The following is a 25,281-nucleotide window of genomic DNA, read 5'->3' on the forward strand; positions in this document are numbered from 1 at the left end:
AAGCAGTTGGAAAATCTTGTTCCTAAATAATAGAGTAGGTTCAATGGGCCATATGGCTTATATCTGCTCCTATCTTTTAATTCCAATTTTAAGACCCTGGTCTTGATGGGGCTTGTCTACCAGTTTTTCCTCACTGTCTGGGAAAGTTTCAAGTGTTTTTGGATCTCTTTGAAGACTGGTGAGAGTCATTACTCATGGCATCGTGCTCTAATCATTGTCTTGCCGGGATCTAGTGTGGACTTTGTTCATAGAAACACATTGAGACCGGATAAAGTACAGAAGCATTTCTTGTAGCATTGTTGACCTGGTAGAGGCATTGGACACTGTTGGAAAGAGAAAATCGTCTCCAAATTTGGCTGTAAAACAAATTTACTTAAATGTCAAATAATTACATGGTGGGACAAGGTCTATCATGATGGATGATAGGAAAGTTCCATTCCCCCTTCTTCACTATTACAACTAATTTAAACAAGAATGTGTACTTGCATCACTAATGTGCAGTGATTTTGTTTGCTATTTGTACTTCTTGTACTTTCAATCATTTTCAGATTGATGGACAGCTCTTCATCCTAAGAGAATTTATTAACTCCTTTTTTCTGTTGATTGAACTGTTACGGTAGACTCTCAGGCCAACAATAGTGGACAACATTGCAATAGATCATTGGCAACACTGCATGATGATCAGCTGAAAAAGGAAAAGTCAATATGACTCTTTCAAATCAGCCCCCAGGCAAACATTGCACTGTAGTCGTTGCCACAATCTGTGATCACACATATAGGCGACAGATAGATTCAGCCACCTGGGTAGCATCCTCTCTGGAGATGTCCTTACCCACAGAGAAGCATCTGTGGATTGCCAATGCTAACTTAGCTTTTGGCAGACTCTGTGAGAGCCTCTGAAACAAGGAAGGCATCATCCCACACAGTGAGTTCAAAGCTGTCGATCTCAGAGTTCTTTATACCTGTGAAGTTTGGGCAAGGAATATATGCCATATATATAAAAAAAAACTTCTATGTAAATTACTTGAGGTGGCTAAAGATGATCAATGGCAAGCCAAGATTCCTGACACTGAAATTCTTTAAAGAGGTGAACAAGGCAAGCACAAATACATATCTAATTATGAAGACATAGATAAACTGGTCAGGTCATGTGTTGTGAATGTCTGAAGAATGAATCTAGAAATGTTTTATGGTGCATTGACAATTGGTAAACAATGCTATGTTAGACAACAGAAGTGATATCAAGAGTGCCTGAAAAAACTCAGGAATGCTGCAAAATAGGCATTTATTATGGGATTCAGCATTGGAGTCTCCACATCTACTCTTCATAGCTCCAAACAACATTCGCCTTTGACCTGACCTGTTTTACCTTGCCTCCCTGTCTTTGACTCCAGTCTCAAAAATATTGAAAGCACAAAATACAGAACAGCAAACAAAAATATAGCTGACTTTTCCCTATGGTCGGGGAGTCTAAAACTAGATGGTACAGATCAGGTGAGTGGGAAGGGACACAATTCTATGGACACAATCCAGAGAGGCAATTTTCTTCCCTACACAGAGGGTGGTGAGTGTCTGAACCAGGCTACCAGATGTAGTGGTGGTGGCGAGTACAATTTTGTCATTTCAGAAGCATTTGGACAGGCACATGGGTGAGATAGATATGGAGGGATATGGAGCAAATGCAGGCAAATAGGACTAGTTTAAACTGTGAAAACCAGGCTGAACAGGCAAGTTGGACCAAAGGGCCAGTTTCATGCTGTACACCTCTATGAATCTATGACTGATAATATATGAATACATTTTTGCTTAAAACCATGCGTATCAAAGAACAGGACAGAATCATCCCAATCTTTCATCACTTTAGTCATTGTGCCATCATAGAATTATTAAATATTTAAATAAATTTCATGTTTGATAGAACCATATAATATCCTCCTTTTGAGGGCAATGTATTGCTAATACTGAATATAAATACCAGTTGATGTAGTCCTGGCTGAGTAATCCTAATGTTCAACCTGATGCATCCATGACTCACGATTTACTTTGTGGAGACAAATTCCTGGCAAAAATTGATCTCATCCATCATTAAAAAAATCACTGCAGAACATTCAGTAATATTTTGTCTTTTTTGATGTCAAATGACAGTTTCTTTTAGAAATAGGAAAATAAATATGACACAATTTAATGTAATCTCCAAAGAACTGGATAGAATCTGCATCATAAAAACATACCAACTGGTCTAACTACATATTCCAAACCTCAATCTGCAGTATCTCTATTTACTTTTCCCTTAACTATGCACCAAGCTACCCCTTCAATGCATCAATGTTTTTAGGGGAAAGGTTTGGTGCATATAGGAGGGCAAAGGAGACTGGGAAAATTAGCATCCTCAGACATAGAACAGAACTGGGTAATGTTATGTTGGTTATCAAAAATTAAATTTGACATGAAAATTAAGAGAATAAGTAACACTTGTTCAGAAAATCTAATACACACAGTTGTAAATTGTAGTCAGAACTTTGCTAAACATGATGATTAAAACAATAGAACTCTCTGAGGTATCGTAACTGCAGTAGTTCAGTAAGCAGAACAGATCAATATACTTTTCCAGCTTGGTTGCAATCACAGTTGGAGATGATTTGATCCCAATGATTTGTTCAGCTGGTTCTTTTCCAGATAACATGGTGTATATTAAAGCTGAAAATAGATCCTTCAGTCAGAGCTCAATTACTCACAAGGGGCACTTAATGTGAGCAGGTTTTTGTAAATCTTACTTGTGAATTACTGTGTGAATATTTTTCATTCAAATATTGTAGATGTTTTTGATTTTCTGATTTGATTTTCAGAACTTCTTAATAATTTTAATAATAAAATAGTGCAATTAGATTAATTTAAAATGAAAATTGTTAAATGGCTCATTTACTTTGTGCCAATAAAAGAAAAACTAACTGAAATTCTAATGAGATGTAATTTGCATAGGATAATTGATGGTTCAACATGTGTAAGAATTATCAGGACTGAATGTCCTCAACCAATTCTAGCCTGGGTGATCCTCAGGCTGCCACACCAGAAATTTGTTTTACTCTGTTTCCTTGAACTTAGCTGCATTTTGAAATTTAGATCAACAAATGGCCAGATATTTCCTCTTGTAGGCCATCCTTAGCAGAATATTTAAGTAAGGAAATTAAATTAGTAGATGCTTCGGCTCTGTAAGTGCTGAAGTAGTATGGTGGTTATTGGCAACAGTGCTGTCTAGCTTCTGTTCAAATGTGGGAGCCTTGCCTGTTGAAAGACCACCACAAGACATATTTGGTAGATATATCACTGCTGCTTGCTCTCTCACATTCTCTAATCTGAGAAAAATGGTGAGAATGTGTGAGGTTTACTTCTGGTTGCAATTCTAAAATAAGTGTTTGGACAGAAGTGAGACAGTTAGACCCTTCCTATTTAGTCCAGTATTTGCATTGGCTGTGGTGTATAAACATTACACTCCCTTCAGGTGAGCCATAGGAAATCTCCAAGCATTGCATAAGGGACGAAAATCCAGCTTCATGGGTCTCCTTCCTTTCTTCCTTGTATTCTCCATGTGCACAGCAGATGACTCTGTTATATTTTATACAAAACAGAAGTTGCTGGAGAAACTCAACAGCTCTGGCAGCATCTGTGGAAAGAAAAACAGAGTCAATGTTTCGGGTCCAGTGACCCTTCAGAATTCTAACATTTTATGCATTTTTTAAGTTTGAATACTGACATGAAATACTCAGTTCTATTTTTACTAGCAAGAAGTTTCAAACTCATGTGAAGTCAAACTATTTACTCCTCTTTATTTAGAGGCTATTTCGTGTGAGCTGACATAATTACTGCAACAGATAATATATCTTTAACTCCAGATAGCAATCAAATGCCAAACATCTATCAGACAATAATAGCACACAGGACAAACATGAGATAAACTATTGTAGAGTCCATCTTACTAAAGTAGAACAAGAGAAGCAAATTATGAAGTTATACTACCAAAAACATTAGAAGACAGAGTAAAGGATTATGGGAGTAAAATTTACAACTGTTATGAGGATGTAAGGGGTACTGTACTTTTAAGAAAGTTAAAAGCTAGCAGAACTATCTGACACAGCATCAAAGTAACAATGCAACATTTGGTCAAACAGCTAGAGTAGCTGAGTTGCCAGGAGACAAAAAAAAACAACAAATTCAAGTTAAACCAATCAGTTTAAATTATGCTAAAATACCAAATTCAAATCAAGTTTGAATTTAGCATTTTGACAATATTAACACCAATGAAACAAACTGATGCTTTGGGGTATAAAAACAAAAAAAAAATTGAATGGTTGGAGGAGAACTGCCAAATGAATAACAGACATAGGCTGCTAATAAGAATTCTCTGAAAGATACCTCTTTGGAGAAGGAGTTTGCATAGGAAGAAAGGTCAAAACCAACCTAGAGAGCAAGTCCACAGAGGAAGATACCAAGAGAAGATCTGACAGGTTTTGAAATTTGAATTTTTCTGTAAATCTTAATCAGGTGTTTTATTGGACTAGTATTGTACAGGGGAATGTAAAAGATAGGTTTCGATAAATGAGTTGTAAATAGTTGTTAGTTAATTATTCTCTGTTGGACTTTAAAAAATTAAAGTTGTTAATTTTTACTTTGAATAGTGACTTTTGGGATAGTTCTTTGACTCTCAAATTTTAACAGATTACAGCACGGGTTAAATCATTTCTGTGTTGGTGATTTAAATTAGCGGGGGGCGGGGGGGGCGCGGTGTTTACCCTGTGTCATAACACGACCTATCTACATGATCATTCCTCCCAGTGCAGGACGCATTTATAAATTCCAGGGAATCAGCCAGATTCATAGCTGACTAATTTACCATGTGATTTTCCATGCTCACTCTCAAATGTGTAAAAGCATCTTTAAAGGTGAAAATCCTATGCAAATTAGGTCAATTATTTTAAAGCAGGATTTAATATATTTCTTCCTGCAAATGCACATGACCCTCAGCTTCAGACTTCAATAATGCAGGATAAATAACATATATAACATTTCGCATTTCAGGAAGTGATAATTAAAGTTGTATTGCTGGATTTAAAAATTCTACTCTGATTTTGGACTGGATGCCCGTGTCCACTAGTGGAGACAGAGATGGATGTGAGGCGAGTCTGCTTGTACCAAAAGCAGAATAAAAACCCATCTTTGGACATTTTGTTGATAAAACTTGGTATTTCAAAACAAAGATTTTCATCTCGAATTTGTCGGCGCATTTCGTAAGGATCTCAATTAGAAGGGAATACAATATAAAGTATGAGAGAAGACTGCTGATTGGTTGAAAAATGGACTCTGAATGGTATTGACGTTGCCATGGAGAATGCATCAGTTTAAAAGGACTAACAGTTAACTATCAAGCTAAACTTACATTTTAAATAAAGCAGGTTGACTCTGATTGCTCAAGGCTTTGCTTTGAGAAATGGTCCAGAGAACGGCTATCACCTATTTTGTTGCTAAAAAATAGGTATGATGTTCCATCTGTCTGCAGGAATGTGGTTCTGCATATTAATATATGCTACTTCTAGGTCATACAAGTATGCTAGACTCTGAACCTGCCTGATAATACTAAATCAATTGTCAGCATAATTCTCCACACATACGGATCATGTAACAAATGTTATCAAGTTGTGGAATCATATCTAAGGTTGGATTCACTGTGTTGTGAATTTTGCATGCTTGGGTTCATTATCCATTCAGCTGTCTTTACTCATAAAGCTGTATGTGTATACCCAGACATGTCCACCAGGGAAACTGATAGGGAGCTATGCCAACTGCAGCAATCTGAACTACAGAAAGCATTAACAAGCAGAATATCCTGCTCAGGATTATGATGCCCACAAGGCTGAGTACTCATGCCACTGTCTTCTTCCAAAGTGACTCAGGAGATGTCTGTCAATTTGCAGTAAAGAGATCCCTTAGGTCAGAATGATCAACTTCATTGACTTTCATAAGAGAAATTAAGAAACACAGGAACAGGAGGAGACCATTCAGTTCCTCAGGTTTGTTCCAGTAATTGCATAGATCCTGGTTGATCTATTATTGAGCATAATTTACATATTTTAGTCCTGTGTCATTAATACCCTCACCTAACAAAAATCTATTGATCATAGGTTTTAAATGTTCAACTTACTGAACCTTAACAGTATTTTAAGGAGAGAATTCCTGATTTCTAATAATGCTTATACTTATAATACTATCCCAAAATGGCCCAGCTCCTTAAACTCGGGTTGTTTGATTGAAAAACCAGACTGGGAAGATGGCTCCCCAGAGTCAAAGATTTTTAGCTTCAGTCCTCACTAATGACATCCTTGTGACAAGCAGGCAACGTTGGATGCATGTAGGTATTGCAAAAGCTTCGCTGTTAAATAACTGAGGTGAAATGCTGATTAGAAAGAGCCCTGGCATATACTTTTCTACTCAATATTTTATTTCTACTTATGCTGCGCAAACTCCAACAAGACTAATTATTGGTTCCTGTGATAGATACCCAATTAAATGCTCACCCAATTATCCAATTATTAACTTAAAACCTGGTTCCTCATTCCATTTGGTATTAGGTCAAGCTATTTGGGCCAATCCCTGCCTACTAGATGAAAACACATGCCACCGCTATAGAGACATGTGCAATATGTTGAAGTAACAACTGTGATCCTACATGCACGATAAGAATATTACAGCTCAGGCTCACCAGGATGTTTGTCATTGTCTGCTGTGTTGTATCACTTTCTTGAAGAGAAGTCTAATCATTTTTTAAAATTCATTCTTAGGATGAGAGTGTTGTTGGCATGACTAGCATTTATTACTCATCCCTAATTGTCCACAGGGTAGTTAAGAACCAACCACTTTGCTGTGGGTCTGGAGTCACGTGTTTCTTTTACTACTTCGTATCTGAAGTTTTGGTACCTTTGTATTTAAGATGGTGCCACGTGTGGGGACATTAGGTACTTTTCACCGTAATCCCGTATTTCTGTACTTGAGGACATGTGACAATAAAATCTAAATCTCAACGGAGGCCAGACCAGGAAAGGATGACAGTTTTCTTCATTAGTAATGGGTTTTTCCAACAACCATTTTATAATCATCATTAGACTCTTAATTCCAGATTTTATTGAATTAAATTTCTATATCCGTAATGGTGAGATTCAATTTCAGGTCTTCAGAACATTACCTGGGTCTTTGGGTTAACAGTTTAGTGACAATACCACTAAGCTAGTGCCTAACCATGATATAGATTAGTAAAATGTCCACTCAGACTGCATTGAGACCACATTATTAGCCACATATTGGATTGCAGGGTGCAACAGAAAGTTGCCTGAGTAATTATAGCTATGCAGGTCCAAGTAATGTATTGCTCTGTATAGGAGTTGGCTAGCTTGGATAGCTAGCTAGTGATGTGTGGGTTCAACTCCCATACCTTCTTGCTGAAGGGCTCTTGCCCGAAAATTCGATTCTCCTACTCTTTGGATGCTGCCTAACCTGCCGTGCTTTTCCAGCACCACACTCACAACTTTCAATTCCCACACTAGCTGAGTTAACTATGAAGATACTACCTTCTCAATGTCTTCCCTCACTTGTGATGACCCTCAGGTTAAACCATGACCAGTCATCTCTCTCTAATGAGAGAACAGCCCTCTATGACAATGGCAACTTTACCTCTACTGCTCCCCTGAACCTGCAGTCGATTTTGCAAGGAAAAAAGTGGCTCAATGAGATCATTAATGCACAGCCAGTAATTTACATTGTAAGCAGCACTTGCCAGCTCAGAGTTTCTATGCACTGCAGTGAAAGCAAGAATCTGTGGCCAAAAGATGCCAGCTGTTGCAACATCTTTTCTGAAGAAACCAGAAGAGCACAAATTATTAAAATGTTATCTCAAAGAACCAAGTATAAGTCCTCATTTCATTGCATGAGACTGTGGTGCTGGCCTAGCCATTTTATACAGTAGGTATGACCCAACATAAGCATTATGTTGTTAACCATCAGTCTGAGGGAAACCTCCAGTTTCAGTTCCCACTCCCTTGATGTTCTCACAGTCACTGACTTCTATGGTGACCTCATTGAAAGAAATCAATGGTTTAATCAGTAACTCTGTATGAGTCTGTTTATGTTCATTAAAGTCATACTATCCTGCCAGCAGAAGAATTGGAGAGGTATTTGAAGATTTAAAAAAACCTACATTTTACCTGCACCAACCAGAGGATATCTCAAATTATTTTACAACAAATACAGTCATAGGCATAGAGCCATACAGCACAAAAGAGGCCCTTCAGCCCATTGAGTCTGCAACAACCTATCCACAATAGTGCTACATTCCAGTACTTGGACCATAGCCTTGAATGTTATGCCCTCTAGGTAAAAAAAGTTTCCTTAAATCCCCCGTAAACCTCCTGCCAATCACATTAAAATTGTGTCCCCTCATTATGAACCCTTCAACCAAGAGGAACTGCTGCTTCCTTGCCAACCCATCCATTCCCCTCATAATCCTCTACTCTTCAATCAGATTCCCCTCCACACTCCATCCCCCATCCCACCCCACCCCCTTCAGCCTTCTCTGCTCAAAAGAAAACCCAAGCCCATACAGCCTCCCTTGAGAGCTAAAGTGTTGTCACTGTTGCAGTCTAGGAAAAACGGCATGCAAAATACATACATGTAATAACTCTGAGAAATGACAGCATGAAAATGACCAGATAATCTGTCATTGTGCTGTTGATTAAGGAAGAAATAACTCCAGGACACAGAGGGTGACATTCCTGTAATGGCAAATGGAGCTTTGCTTTATTATTTAATCCCAAATGTGTCACAACCAACAGTGCTTCCTTGGTCCTGCACTGAAGTGTTAGTCTGGAGTTTCATTCCTGATGAAGGGCTTTCGCACAAAATGTCGATTTTCCTGCTCCTTGGATGCTGCCTGACCTGCTGTACTTTTCCAGCACCACTCTAATCTTACTCTGATATCCAGCATCTGCAGTCCTCACTTTCACCTGGTGTTTTACACTCAAGTCCTAAATTGGAATTTGAAGGTAAGAGTTAAGCATAGTACCAAGACACAAGCTGATACCCAGAGCAGAGTGGCATGGTAAATTGCATGGCCTAAGGGATATATTGCATATTGTAAATAAAGTTGTTTGGAGAAAAAGCCTCAAATAATTTTTGCTATACATAGGTTATCTTTTGGATTCCTGACTGCAATAACTGTATGCATTTTAAATTTCAGCAATTAAACAGAACATTCTTTATAGTAATCCAATAGTGACAGTTATCTACCCAATCTAGTTGTCCTGTTTGTCATGTCTCAATGTTAAATGATTCACTGAAAATGGTTTTAAATCTATGCACACAGGCCAGTTTTTTTTGTGTGCTTATGTATGCATGCTTGTATATGTGCTGTTGTATGTGTGTGTTTGGTCTGTGTGAGACTAAATATATGTGTTAGTGTCTCTGTGATAAAAGCGAAGAAAATTGGCTTTGGCTTTTATACAGTCAGGCTGAAGCTAACAGGAATTTAAACAAGCCACTCAATAAATACAACAGATCGCATGACATGGAGAAAAGATTTTCCTATGGCTTTCAGGAACTACTTGTTGGACTGAATGGGGGGCTCCGCTGACCCCCCCTGCTAAATATGTGGATAGTAATCGTACAGACTTGTATATATGAATGATTACTCTGTCTCTGTATGCAAAGAAATGGAATGTTTACGTATGTATGGCATGACCAATTGTAGAGATCGTCAAAATATTTTATGAATAAAGTATATTTTTGAAATAAAAAAAAGTTGGACTGAATGGGGTCAGAAACCTACACTGTGTGAGAAACAGTCACTCACCTGTGATTTTTCCTGTATTGCCCAATGGATGGCCAGAAGACAGGCTTGTTATTGAGCTCTCAAAACAATAAGTGTTCAAAAGTTTGTAAAACCAAGGAGTTAACTATTTTGGAATTAGGGATATGCATCTGGTTTTCTATCTGGTCAGATTCAATTATGAGTACTTATCATGTCCCTTTCTGGGAATTCTGTCAACTGCCAGATTTTGGTCATGGGTTTATTATCATTCAGCCTGGCTGGACAAATTGTGGAAAGGCACAGATAACATGTTCAAGCTGAGACTTTAGCATTTCCTGTAGGCGTCTGTCTGCTGAAGATGGACTAACCCTCCTGAATTCTCCCTGACTAAAGCAGTGGTGAGAGTAATGCAAAAGAAACGCAACACAAAACCCTTGGTTTTGTGACCTGCTGAGCCTGTTCACACAAGACTGACTGAGCTAAAATTGGAGCTTTGGTACAGCAGCCATACAGAGTCCTAGATACTCCATGGAAGACTTCAGAGATCTAATAGATTTGTTTCAGCACATGCTGGAAACAACTGTGAACATGAAAACAGAGTACTGTTCATTACTTAGAAGGTAACCTGTGAGTATTGTATTGTATTGCCATAGTCTCACTAGACCATAGGGTTGCTCCCGCATTAGAGATAAGTGACTGATGGTGATTTAACCTGAGGGCTACTAGACCTCAGGCAAGGGAAGAGGTTCCTTCATAGTAACCTCAAACCTGTGACAGGAATTGAACCCACAATGTTGGCATCCTACAGCTCTGTAAACCAACAATCCAGCCAACTGAGCTAAACTGATTCCCAACCTGTAAATATACACTCAGAAAAACATTTTGACCAACTCTCAAATCATATTATTTACTTCTCAAATTCTCCTTCCCATTAGTAATCTATTGTTGGCTAACTCTACATAGGAACCAGCTTGTTACCTGCTCACGAGCAACTGGGAGATCTAGCAAAACATCTTTTCTTAATAATTCTCTAGCTGCTCATCAAGCTTATAACGGATGTTCATTAATTGCTCACCGTTCACCAACAGCAAGTTAATGAGACTCAACTCAAAATGTTTAGAACCTCATAGTGGATAGCAGCTGCAGTAACTTCTCATCCATCAGCGTGGTATCTGCTTCAGGCTAAAATCCCTTCTTACTGAAATGCCTGTCGGAGAATTATCCAATTTCAAATAAAGCTCGTACGTAGACCTTGTGAAATTGACACGCTTGTTTATTTCATGGTATGGTGGGAAGAGGTCAACGGCCACTCAGGTACAGAATGGCCACTCTGCACTGATGTGTCAAACCTCTCTGCTCAGTTACAGGCATACACACTTTATTAAGGGTTACAAATGGTTGATAGTTGATTACAAGACAATACTTTGACAATACTTTGTCAGCTTTGACAAAGGGTCAGTTAGACTCGAAACATCAGCTCTTTTCTCTCCTTACAGATGCTGCCAGACATGTTGAGATTCTCCAGCATCTTCTCTTTTGGTTATAAGACAATACAAGTCTAACTACAATAGATAGTTTAATAGTTTGTGAGATTTGTAGTTCGGGTGCTCGTTGTTGTGGTTCTGTTCACCGAGCTGGGAATTTGTGTTGCAGACATTTCGTCCCCTGTCTAGGTGACATCCTCAGTGCTTGGGAGCCTCTTGTGAAGCACTTCTGTGATGTTTCCTCCGGCATTTATAGTGGTTTGAATCTGCCGCTTCCGGTTGTCAGTTCCAGCTGTAACCACTTCTGCGACCACTAAGACTCATAACAGCACACAAACCAACAGCCACTCTCAGACAACAACTCACCAGAACGAAGGACCCGATACCCAGCATGAGCAAAACCAATGTAGTGTACAAAAGCCCATGCAAGGACTACACAAAACACTACATAGGACAACCAGGAAGACAGCTAACGATCCGCATACATGAACACCAACTAGCCACAAAATGACATGACCAGCTATCCTTAGTAGCCACACACGCAGATGACAAGCAACATGAATTCGACTGGGACAACACTACTATTATAGGACAAGCCAAACAGAGAACAACCAGGGAATTCCTAGAGGCATGGCATTCATCCACAGATTCAATCAATAAGCACATCGACCTGGACCCAATATACAGACCACTGCAACGGACAGCTGGAACTGACAACCGGAAGCGGCAGATTCAAACCACAATAAATGCTGGAGGAAACATCACAGAAGCCTTCACAGGAGGTTCCCAAGCACTGAGGATGTCACCTAGACAGGGGACGAAACGTCTGCAACACAAATTCCCAGCTCGGCGAACAGAACCACAACAGATAGTTTAATAATATCGAAAAGAGCTAACAATACTACTGGGAGAAAGTGAGGATTGTGGATGCTGGAGATCAGAGTTGAGTGTGGTGCTGGAAAAGTACAGCAGATGAGGCAGCATCCAGGGAACAGAAGAATTAATGTTTCGGGCATCAGCGTCCTTCATCAGGAATACTACTGGTCTGACAGCCTCGATTACTTGAACAATCAGTCACATCCTGTGTATAGAGGCTTATGATCTGTGGTCATTAATATTAAGTAGTTTGGTGACATCTTATCTGCAGGGACGTTGTTGCAGCTAGGGTTTCCCAGTGTGGGAGAAAGCCCTTGGGGCTCCTGCCAATGGGTGCAGAGGTGAAATGTCATTGTCAGTGAGAGAATCCCATTAGCAGGTTGTTTAGTTAACGTGTTTCGTCCGATTAGGAAATGATTTGTTCATAGCCAATTCCTGTGTATAGCTTGAGTCATCACTGGTATTGTGGGTGCTTTCCCTCTTAGCTAGGGAAAATGACTTCCAAAATCAAAATGGTTTCCCCTTCTCCCACAATGCCTCAAAAATTTTAGACTTCTCATCAGAAGAACTAGAATGCAATGGTGAGCTTTCTTTCTCTTTTTACGATTGTTATACAGCTGAAACAAAATATGACACTGTCTGCATTGTGCACGATGTGATGGTTGTTCAATCAATTAAACCACACATAAACACATTTAAAATTCAATTGGGAGTTCTTACATTCCATGTCAACTTAAACTTGCAGAAGGAGAGTATAGCTTTAAGTTGGTGTTAGAGATCAGAATTTATTTTGTCTGGCTTAAGCATATCTGCCTGTCTGCTATTATGGGCCTCTTATCTTTTGATAAGACTGCAAAAAAGACCCTATGGAATACGCTAGGAAGGTGACAGAATGGGCAAATAATGGGGCGGGTTGATATTGGAAAGAAACTGGCTCCGTTCCTGTTGTCTCGGCAATCAAGTTTTGGGATGGGGAAAGTCCCATGGAAGATATTCCTGATCTTCCATTAATTAAGACCCTTAAGTGGTCAATTCACAACTGTCCAAGTGCTCAACTCATCACAGACCCAATAATCCACCTTCCTTGGCAGGAAACTAAGATTTGTTAGGGGTGGCTCAATGTTCCCCAATCTGAGAGTAATTGGGGACGTGATTGGAGATTGAACCCCCTCTGATCTCCCTGAAACCTCCACCACATTAAACCCCCTACAAAATAAAAGTCGCCTCTTTCCTAATCAAAGTCTTTGAGGACACAGGCTGGCATTGACTCTCTCCAGCTCCCAGTGACTGGCCTACAACTTTGGGCAAGGTGGGACTTACCAGACATGCACCTCATGTGATGAGAACTGGTCAGCACTTTAAACACCTGATTGACACTTAATTGATCAGCCTTTCCTGCTCGTAGCTATGGGACTTTGTTAAAGATGCCTGGCCCCACAAACGATGCAAAAGAAAGTTAAATCCTGCCTGTCATCTATGTTTCTCTCCACTAGAAACTGCCTGAGCTATATTCAGTATTTTTCATCTTTATTCCATGTTTCCAGGATCTGCTGCATTTGTTCTGGAATCCTTTAATAGGTGACAGGCTTCTTTACATCTCAAGACATCATTTGGGACTCTTCTCCCTGGATGATCATTGTTCAATGCCTGTAGGTGACTTTCCCTAATGAGTAATTTCCTCGCAGTCTTTAAAGATCATTCAGGATTCAGTATACCTAGATGAAAACCTCTCTGTGGAACAAGAAAGGCATTATTCAATTTATGACATGAGATAGATGGCTCGCACCATAAAAATGAGGAAAGACTACAGGCATCATGTAGGTGATGAAAAGCATGACAGTGCACATATTAAGTGTAGCTGTGGAATATTTATTAAGAGAGCTTGACAAAATTATTAATGATTTCACAAAAGCGAAATAACAAACTAGAATATTATGCACACTTGAGTGAATTAGCTGATTGCACACGGCCAGCAGGGAGCCTACTTGAGTGTGGCTCCAGTCAGAGAATTGGTTTTACAGCATTTGCAGTACTGTCCCCACTCCACGCTTCTCTCAAATGTGACTCTCTGCTTCTTTTTGGGGGTGGGGGTCAAGCAATTTACTTCACTGCTTTCAATTACATTCATTGCATTGAGAAATCGTTTAGCAAAAATAAAAAGCAGTTTGTACAAGCAAGCTGCTTGTATTCTGAAAATTCACCTGCTCATTGAAATATTTTGAACATTGAAGTTATCGCTCCTTCAGGGCACAGAAGTGCTATTTTTGAAAACAATAGAGCCTCTTCAATGATTTTACTGTGGCCTCAATGGATTGAATTCTACTTTCTTCCATGATCAATTGCTTGTTTCTTTAGTCCTTACAGCTGTGTGGCATATTTTAAAAATCTCTAATTACAGAGATCATGCTCTACCCATTTTTATATTTATTCTTTCATGGGGTGTGCGTATTATGGGTGGGCCTGTACATCTTGCCCATCCCTAGTTGCTCTTGTTCAGTCATCTGCATTTGACAATGCACACTTAATCCAAAGAAAATACCCTTGAATTTAGATGAGCTCCTTGGATAGAATAAATAATTCTGACACAACCTTACGTGGTCGTTTTTACCACTCGCTCGATTGTCAATGCCAATCAAGCGAGTTGTTGTTCTTGTGTGCAGAGGCTCTGGAGTAAACCTAAATGTTGATGAAAAACTGCCCTCCAGCATAGTGACGACATCTTTTCAGAAATACAAGGGGATTTCTCTCCATCAGTGGTATCACTAGAATGAGTTGTTAACATGAAACCTACCATGGTCAATTTCTATTTGCGTTTTTAAAAATACGCCTGGCCAAATTTCCACATAAGACTCTGTCATCTACTCAACAATGTGGAAAATTGTCCAAGTATGTATCATCCACAAAAAGAAGTACATTTCCAATCCTACTGTCAGTCCAATCTTGATAATCATTAGTGTGAGTCTAGATTAGAGTGGTGCTGGAAAAGCACAACAGCTCAGGCAGCATCTGAGGAGCAGGAAAATCGATGTTACAGGCAAAAGCCCTTCATCAGGAATAAACCTCTATTCCTGATGAAGGGCTTTTGCCCAAAACGTCGATTTTCCTGCTCCTCGGATGCTGCCTGACCTGCTGTGCTTTTCCAGCACCACTCTAATCTAGACTCTGCTTTCCAACATCTGCAGTCCTTGTTTTTACCTAATCAGCAGTGTGATCCGAAAGGTCATGAAAACTGCTATCAAGCGTCACTCACACAACAATCATGGGAAGGCAATGGCCTAGTACTATCGTCGCTAAACGATTAACCCCAAGACCCAGATAATGTTCTGGGGATGCAGGTTCAAATCCTGCCATGGCAAATGGTGGAATTTGAATTGAATAAATTTTTTTTAAAAACTGGAATTAAGAATCTACTGATGATCATGAAACCATTGTTGATTGTCGGAGAAACCCACCTAGTTCACTAATGTCCTTCAGGGAAGGAAATCTGCCATCCTCACCTGGTCTGGCCTACATGTGACTCCAGACCCACAGCAATGTGGTTGTATCTCAATTGCTCTCTGAAATGGACTGGCAAGTCATTCAGTTGTACCAATCAACTACAAAGTCTCAAAGAAATCAAGCCAGATGGATCACCACGTGCTGGATGGGACAGACCTATGCACCAGAAAAGACAAAAGCAGAAATAACACTGTAGACCTTGCAAAGCCCTCCTCACTAACCTCTGAGCTAGTGCCAAAATTGGGAGAGCTGCCTCACACATGAGTCAAGCAACAGCCTGACATAGTCATACTCACAGAATCATATCTTACAGACAATGTCCCAGACACCACCATCACCATCCCTGGATATGTCCTGTCTCACTGGCAGGACAGACTCAGCAGAGGTGGTGGCACTGTCTTATTCAGTCAGGAGGGAATTGCTCTGGGAGTTCTCATCATTGACTCCGGACCTCATGGCTTCAGGTTAAACATGGGCAAGGAAACTTCCTGCTGATTACCACGTACTGTCCTCCCTCAGCTGATGAATCAGTACTCCTCCATGTTGAACAACACTTGGGGGAAGCACTGAGGGTGGTAAGGGCACAAGACATACCCTGGGTGGGGGATTTCAATGTCCACCAACATCAGTACTACTGATCATGCTGGGTGGGTCCTAAAAGACACAGTTGCTCGACTGCTTCTGTGGCAGGTCCTGAGTGAACCAACAAGTGAGAAAACCATATTTCACCTCATCCTTATCAATCTGCCAGCTGTAGGTGCATCTGTCCATGACAATATCGGTAAGAGTGACCAGCACACAGTCCTTGTGGGGACAAGGTCCCACAGAATACCCTTCATCATGTTGTGTGGCACTATCACTGTGCTAGATGGAACAGACTTCAAACAGATCTAACAACTCAAGACTGGGCATACATGAGATGTTGTGGGGCATTGACAGCAGCAGAATTGTACTCCAGCACAATCATGGCCAGACATATACCCCATTTAACCATTACTATCAAGCCAGGGGATCAACCTGCTTCAACAGAGAATGCAGGATTCATACCTGAAGGTAAGGTGTTAACCTGGTGAAGCCACCTTGCATGCCAAGCAACATAAGCAGCAAGTAGTAGACAGAACTAAGTGATTCCACAACCAACAGATCAAATCTAAACTCTGCAGTACTGCCAAATCCAGTCATAAACAGTGGTGGTTAGTTAAACAACTTACTGGTGGAGAACACTCCACAAATATTCCCATCCTCAATGATAGAAGAGCCCAGCACATCAGTGCAAAAGATAAGGCTAAAACTCTGGCAGCAATCTTCAGCCAGAAGTGCCAAGTTAATGATCCATCTTGTCCTCCTCCAGTAGTCTCCAGCATTACAGATACCAGTCTTCAGCCAATTTGATTCACTCCACATGACATGGAGAAGTGGCTGAAGGCAGTGGATACTGGCTACAGGCCCTGACAACATTCCAGCAATAGTATGAAGACTTGTGCTCCAGAACCTGCTGCTCCCCTAGCCAAGCTGTTCCAGTACAGTTATAACACTGACATCTACCCACCAATGAGGAAAATTGCCCAAATATGTCCTGTACAGAAAAAGCAGGACAAATCCAATCCAGCTAATTACTGCCCCATCAGTCTATTCTTGGTCATCAGTGAAGGGATGGACCATGTCATCAACAGTACTATCAGGCAGCACCTGCTCAGCCATAACCTGCTCAGTGACGTCTAGCTTGGGTTCCACCAGGACCCAATCAGCTCCTGACATCATTAAAGCCTTGGTTTAAACTTGGACAAAAGAGCTGAATTCCAGAGTTGAGGTGAGAGTGACAGCCCTTGACACCAAGGCTGCACTCAACCAAGTGTGGCATCATGCAGCCTGAGCAAAACTAGTATCAATGAGTATCAGTGGGCAAACTCTCTGGTGGTTAGAGTCATACCTGATACATAGGAAGATCATCATGCTTGTTGGGGATCTGTCACCTCAGCTCCAGGACATCTCAGCAGGTGTTCCTCAGGGTAGTCTCCTAGGTTCAACCATCTTCAGCTGCTTCATCAATGACCTTACTTCCATCATAAGGTCAAAAGTGGGGATATTCACCAATGATTATATAATGTTCAACACCATTAACAACTTCTCAGGCACCGAAGCAGTCCGTGTCCAAATGCAACCAGATCTAGACAATAAGTTGAGAGTGATTGTACTTGACATCAATGCAGTATTTGAATGAGTGGAGCCAATGTGAATTGGGTCGGGGGAGCGGGGGGAAAATATCTGATTGGAATCATATCTAGTATCTCAGTTTCAGGTCATCTGTGCAGTAGCTCCTCGTGGTAGTGTCCTGGGCCATCTTCAGCTATTTCTCTAATAACCATCCCTCTGCCACAAGGTCAGAAATTAGGATGTTCACTGATAATTGCACAATATTATTATCATTTGTGTCTTGTTAAATACAGAAGCATTTTGGGACTTGGATGGTTATCAGGCTATGGCTGAGAAGTGGCAAATACCATTTGTACCACACAGGTGTCAAGCAACGATCATCTTCAACAAGAAAGAATTTAATCATCACCTCTTTACATTCATTGGCATTACCATCACTGAATTCCTCACTACAGACATCCTGGAGATTACCATGACCAAATACTGAACTGGAACAAGTATATAAATACTGCAGCCCTGAGCCTGTCGGAGGCTGGAAATGCTATGTTGGTCTCCTGTTACACCAATGCTGGTCTGTCATCTACAAGACACAAGTCATGAGTGCAATATAAAACTTTCTACTTGCTGCATTTATGTAGTTCCAAAAGCACTCAAGCTTGATACAATCTGGGATGAAGCAACCTGCATCATCAGAACTCCATATCACCTTTAATATTCATTCCCTTGACTACTGAAACTTCACAAAAATTATGCCTCATGTTGAATTTATCTAATAAGTCCAAGTTTTTGCTAAAAGTTCCTTAACAACGGATTTTGGCAAATTCTTGATAATTAATATCACATTAGTTGGCCTGTAATTCCCCTTTCTTTCTTCCATCTGTTTTTGACTTATAGGCTTATTCTGCTCAACCAACTAGAATCCGGGGAATTTTTGAAAATCATAATAAGCTTAGCTCAAGGCTGAACTGATGGTGATCAATTAGCCTGTGAAAAAGCTAAGCATGTTTTATTAAACTGGCATTATATTCATTATAACCTTTTGATCTGAGAGAAAGATCATTATAACTGATACGGGACTGTTGAAACAAGTGACCTCATTAGCCAAGTCATACAAAATAGTCACAGTTGCATAATTGCTTGGTTTTTAAAAATAATTTGTAATGTGTCATTTTTTTAAAGGCACTCTGGTTTAATGTCTCAGATCATTGTGCACTCTATCATTTGGACATAAGGTTTAGTAATCAAGAAAGGAAAGGAAAATGCAGGGTAGATTTTTTCATTCAATATCGCAGCACTTATAATAAAAAGGGACATTAGACTAATTCTTAAGTGAAAAGTAACCAAGGAAGCAATAAAATGAACTAATCAAGCTGTGGAAAACAAATTCTACACATGGTCTGTTCAATTTAGCGTAACATCTATTTGTTCTGAGACTTATTGCTTCAAGGGTAAGTGAAGGCTTTCTGGTATCTGGTATCTGGTATCTTGACAATTCACAGACTAAAATTTAACTTGTGTCTTGCTGGCTATTAAACAATACCAAAATCATGTCTATTGATCAGATATGCCTGGTTTAACCTCTAGCAAAGACACAATTTTCAGTGCAATAAGACATAACTACTTAATATTGGATGTTAAATTTAGTGGAGAAACTTTAACACAAGCACTTTAAAATTGCTTTATATTGTGTTCTTTCTGACATGCTCCATAACACAGTGCAAGAAAATGATTTGAATTTCAGTACATATGTATTTTTGTAGGGGGAATTGAATTTTATTTTGCGAGCTTGCAGTAATGCTGCATGCTACATGTTCAGTATCAAAATGTGAAACAGCATGGTTAAGGATACATTATGAAGCTATTTCCTGCTCTATTAGCCTATATTTTATTATTTATAAACTATGGAGGGCAATGCTTTGTGAGTAAAGCAAGGTAAATAGTGCAAACACATCCAGTAATGATTATGTTGTGGTACGACTTATTAGTTAATGGAAATCTAAGCAAAGTGAGTAGAAGTGGAATGTATTGTCTACTTAAAAGGAAGCGGTATCAGTGTAATTAGTCTCTGAGCCTCTAACCAATGTTGCAGTACTTTGCACATTATATACGCATGCTTAGTCATCAATGGCATCTGAGGCTAATGGCAACTGTTTGATTGACTTTTATGCCATAAGATTGAAAAGCACGTTTAATAAATATTGTTTGCTGATCAAAAGTTAAAGACTGCATGATATCCCGGTGACTTCAAATTTAAATAGATAGACTTTATACTATTAATGAAAAGGAAATGTACACTTCAAGGACATACACAAGCTTGACTTTGAAAACATAATGGCAAAAGTGAGCACTGCAGGTGCTGGAAATCAGAGTCTAGATTAGAATGGTGCTGGAAAAGCGGGCCCGGTCAGGCAGCATCCAAGGAGCAGGAAAAACAAGACCTAATGAAGGGCTTTTGCCCGAAACGTCTATTTTCCCACTCCTCATGATGTTATGACTGTGGATTTAATAGTTTTAATCATGTTTCTGATCATTTGGTATCCACAGAAATTATTCTGTCGTGTTTTTAATGTTTAAGGCTTTTCTTTGAACAACAGCAAAATTTGAATGAGATATAGTTAACATTTGGAGTCTAGGGACTATTGTACAGCAGAGATTATTAAATTATACAATCTATTTGTCCATCTTTGAAAGTAACATTGAGTCAGTTGTTTGGAAATTGTAAGGTATTAATGTGTGAGAATGGTGTGAAATTAATTCCCTGCTAAATGAAATGTTGTGGACAAAGGGCACATTTGTGATCAGGGAGAGACAAAGGAAGCTTAAAGCAGAGGAGTAGCAGCCATTCCAATTCTTACACCTGGCTGCCCAACCACACCACCCATGACTGCAGAATCATCATTTTGACAATGGCCAAAAGCAAAAGCAACAGAAAATTCTTCTTCTCAAAATTCAAAAATCAGTTGTAGATGTGACAAAAAAATTAAGAAATTGTCCTTGAGTTAATCAACTGCTTCAAAGGACAAATCAGCAACTTACTTGTATGTAATGGTTTTAAAAAAGCTGTAAAAAAGTCAATCTTTGATACTATTTGTATCATGAATCAGATATTTGAGTAGAACAATTTCACAAAAGGTTCTACAGAATTCACAATTATAGGGCGGCACGGTGGCACAGTGGTTAGCACTGCTGCCTCACAGCGCCTCAGGCGACTGACTGTTTGGAGTTTGCACGTTCTCCCCGTGTCTGCGTGGGTTTCCTCCCACAGTCCAAAGATGTGCAGGTTAGGTGAATTGGCCATGCTAAATTGCCCGTAGTGTTAGGTAAGGGGTAAATGTAGGGGTATGGGTGGGTTGCGCTTCGGCAGGGCGGTGTGGACTTGTTGGGCCGAAGAGCCTGTCTCCACACTGTAAGTAATCTAATCTAATATATTTTAACTACAGTTTTGAATACTTCAGTGCTGTGTCTGAGAAGCAATTGGAAGAGTACGATGGTGGGTGTAAACCCTACAACATACAATATCATCTTGTGGAATGACTTCCATGTTACGTGCATATGTGTCTGTTCTTCGCTTATAATATGGGTGTAGATTTCTAAATTATGTTTCTTTTGCATGTATAATAGCTCTTCGTAATTAGTTTGCTCTACATATCAGAGGATTTTTCTGGACAGCCCTTAGTTTTATGTTGTCTAGATCTTCAATTGCTTGCATATTTCTTGCTTCATTGTTTTGAGCCATCATTGAAACATCCATCACAATTTACAGTGAAGAGAGAACTGGTCTTCCTTTGGCGAGTTATGAGCTCAGTAAAATAAAGATGAGAAAGAAAAGCTCAAGGAGAGGCAATAAATACAATTGTAATGACTCCTTATATAGTTTAATCAGATCAATTCATAGATTAGTGTCTGTATTAGTAGAACACTAGGAAAACATCAGAGGAGACTTCCTTTGAAAGCCATGCTTCTCAAGAGACCAATCTGCTACTAAGCTAACTCCACAGGGCCAAGACCGCCACCAAGTCATCCTTTATTTACACATGGAAAGTCCTTGACTCTGGCACAGCCTCATCAGAGTCAGCACCCAAACTGTCAGAACTTCTGACACTCCTCTTTTTTTATATGTCCCTGATTGGATCAGATTAACATCCCTAATTAGGGAACTCATATTCTATGATGTCGAGCTGGCTGATCTTATTACATAGCTGTAGTGATTGTAACAAGGTGCAGAAAACATCAGGATGACAGTTAGCTCCTCCATTGCAAATGATGACTATAAGTTTACAGCACGGAAGGAGAACATTCAGTTCGCGGAATCCAAAATATCGTACCACATTGTTCTCTTGATGCGGATTTCTCCCTCTCACTGTTCCAATTATTTATCAAATTATCCCTTACTCAACCATTTCCTGTGACAACATCTTCTATGCTCCAATTCTATTCTATACCTTCTGTACAAAAAAGTTCTCTCTCAGTGGAACATTCCCATTGAGCCCATTCTCTCAGTGACAAGTCTAAAGCCTTGATCACATCTCAAACTGCGACAGGAGAAAATAGGCATTTTTGCTCATTAGATCTAAATTCATAATTTTCTAAACCTTGGCTGACAATCCTTCTTTTATTAAGACTAAATAGGGTCATCCAACCTAATGTAATAAGAGATCCAGTGCAGATTTCTAGTTCAGACTTGGCTATTTCCTAAATTGCTTCATGCATCACCAAATATATCATCACAGCCCCATAACGTCAGGAATTTTAAGATTACAATGGATTGCAGCCCCCACATGATCACAATGAATTGGTGAGAACACATCCTCAGTGATCATAGTTCTCAGCCAATAACATAAGCAATAATTAGTTGGAGAGGGGACTTCCATCTCATTTGTACAGTAGTCCTGCCTCAGAGAGCTGCCAGCCCAACCTGATAGGTCAGTAGTGTTGTAGGTCTTGATACACCATGAGGTAAGGCCTGAGGTTGGAGGAGGGAGTGGCCAGAGGAATGGTGTGTTAATACAAGAGGCCAAGAAGGAAGGAGGACCGATGAAGTATTAAGTGAGGAATGTGAAGAACTTGAAGTAGAAAGGGTAACTTTGAGGAAGGGGCCCCTCCTATCTCCTGCGTGAGCTCTGAGCTGGGTGACTTATTGGTCTTCCCCAACTGCAGAACCCTTCCCATCAACGCAAGGTGAGGCTAAGTAGGAGGCACCTTTTCGGTGGCTGATAATTGAACATTAAAGGACCTTATTTGGGATTTGGGTCAGTGGACCTCCCTCGGCCTTAACTACCTTTCCTTAAAATTGCAGACAGGCAGCCTCCAGAGAATTTTACCCATAGTCCCACAGACCTATTGATGAGAAAACTGTAAACTTTTATTCTCCTATCTCCTTGTTTGAGTTCTTTTTTATTATCTTTATATTCTTTGAGGAATCTGTCTGTCTACAAATTTCTAAATCTTCAGAGAAAAAGATAGAATAGAATCCCTATGCGTGTCTCTTTTTTGCTTTTTGACGAAGCTTTCACTTTCTCTTGAATATCCAGTGTTCCTGGATCTTGCCATCTGGTTATGAACTTTAAGATTCCCACATGACAGATCAGGAATTACTCTCAAACAGTCACCCCTAATCTGCATTCACCAGTTTCTGCCTAATATTTTGGCAGTTAGCCTTCCCTCAATTTAATACTTTCACCCAAAGTATCCTTATCCATAAGTAATTTAAAATGTATAGAATTATGGTCACTGTTCCTGAAATGGTCCACCACTGAGTCTTTAATGTCCTGGCCTGGGTAATACCTAATACCATGTCTAGTATTAAATTACATTTTTTTTTTACATTACATTACAGTGTGGAAACAGGCCCTTTGGCCCAACAAGTCCACACCGACCTGCCGAAGCGCAACCCACCCATACCCCTACACTTACCCCTTACCTAACACTACGGGCAATTTAGCATGGCCAATTCACCTGACCTGCACATCTTTGGACGGTGGGAGGAAACCGGAGCACCCGGAGGAAACCCACGCAGACACGGGGAGAACGTGCAAACTCCAAACAGTCAGTCGCCTGAGGCGGGAATTGAACCCAGGTCTCAGGCGCTGTGAGGCAGCAGTGCTAACCACTGTGCCACCCTGCCACCCACGGCCTCTTCCCTAGCTGAACTATTTACATGTTGCTTTAAGAGATAACTCTATTATTCAATTAAATCAGGGTTGATCATCTACCTCAAAGCCATTTTTCATAATATCCTCACATTTCTTAATATCATTAGTTTCCAGAAACGTAGTGGGCCTGAGAACAAATCAGGAGATAATAAAAGCATGTAATAAAGTCAGTACATTAATTATGGGTGACTTAGATCTTCCTATCAATTGGGAAATTCAGATTGCAGAGGTAGCCTCAAAGTATAATTCATACATATTATTCAGGGCAATTTCTGGAGCAATATTTCATGGATCCAACCAGACATAAGGCTATTCTGGATCTGGTGATGTGTAATGTGGCAGGTTTAATAAATGATCTCAGAGTAAAAGATTCCCTGAAAATGGTGACTGTAACATGGTAGAATTTAACATTCCGTCTGAGAGGGAGAAACCTTCTGTGGAAACAACTGTGCTAAACTTGAATATGTACAATTAGAAAAGAATGAGGAGAACTAGACTGGGAAAGGAGGTTAACAGAAAAAGTAGTTGAGGAACAATGGCAGATGTTTAAGAATATAGTTCATGGCTCAGAACAAAGGTGTATCCCTGTGAGAAAGAAAGATTCTAGGAACAGGACAAGTTCACTATTGTTAATCAGGAAGTTAAGAATAGCATCAAATTAAAATAAAAGAACACCCGATATGGAAAAGAGTGGTGGTAAACCAGAGAATTGGGAAAGTTTAAAAAACAAGAAAAGATGAACCAAAAAATAATAGAGAAAGAAAATGAACTTTGAGGGGAAACTTGCAAGTAATATCAAGACAGACAGCAAGAGCTTCTTTTAATCTATCAAAAGGAAGAGAGAGGCCAGCGTGAACACAGGCTCCTTAGCGAACAAAGCTGTGGAAATAATAATGTGGAATCAAGAAAAGGCAGAAGAGTTGAATAAATACTTTGCATCAGTCTTAATAGTAGAAGACAGTAATAGCATTCCAAAAAAACAAATAAACAAGGGGCAAAAAATGGGAAATAAATGTAATAATTATGACTAGAGCAAAAGTACAGGGAAGTTATGGTGCTAAAAGTTGTTGGACCTGATGGGATGCATCTAAGGCTAATATAATAAGTAGCTTCAGAAAAAGTGGATATGCTAGAAACAATCATCCAAGACTCCTTGAATTGTGGAAAAATGCTAGAAGTTTGGAAAACTGCCAATGTAACAACCCATTCAAAAGGGAAGGAGACAAGAAACAGATGACTATAGGCCAGTTAGCTTAAAATCTGAGAATGG

This window comes from Chiloscyllium plagiosum, unplaced genomic scaffold (assembly GCF_037043375.1).
Source record: "Chiloscyllium plagiosum isolate Xiang-an unplaced genomic scaffold, Cpla_swu_hap1 HiC_scaffold_9, whole genome shotgun sequence".
In the NCBI taxonomy this organism is placed as follows: domain Eukaryota; kingdom Metazoa; phylum Chordata; class Chondrichthyes; order Orectolobiformes; family Hemiscylliidae; genus Chiloscyllium; species Chiloscyllium plagiosum.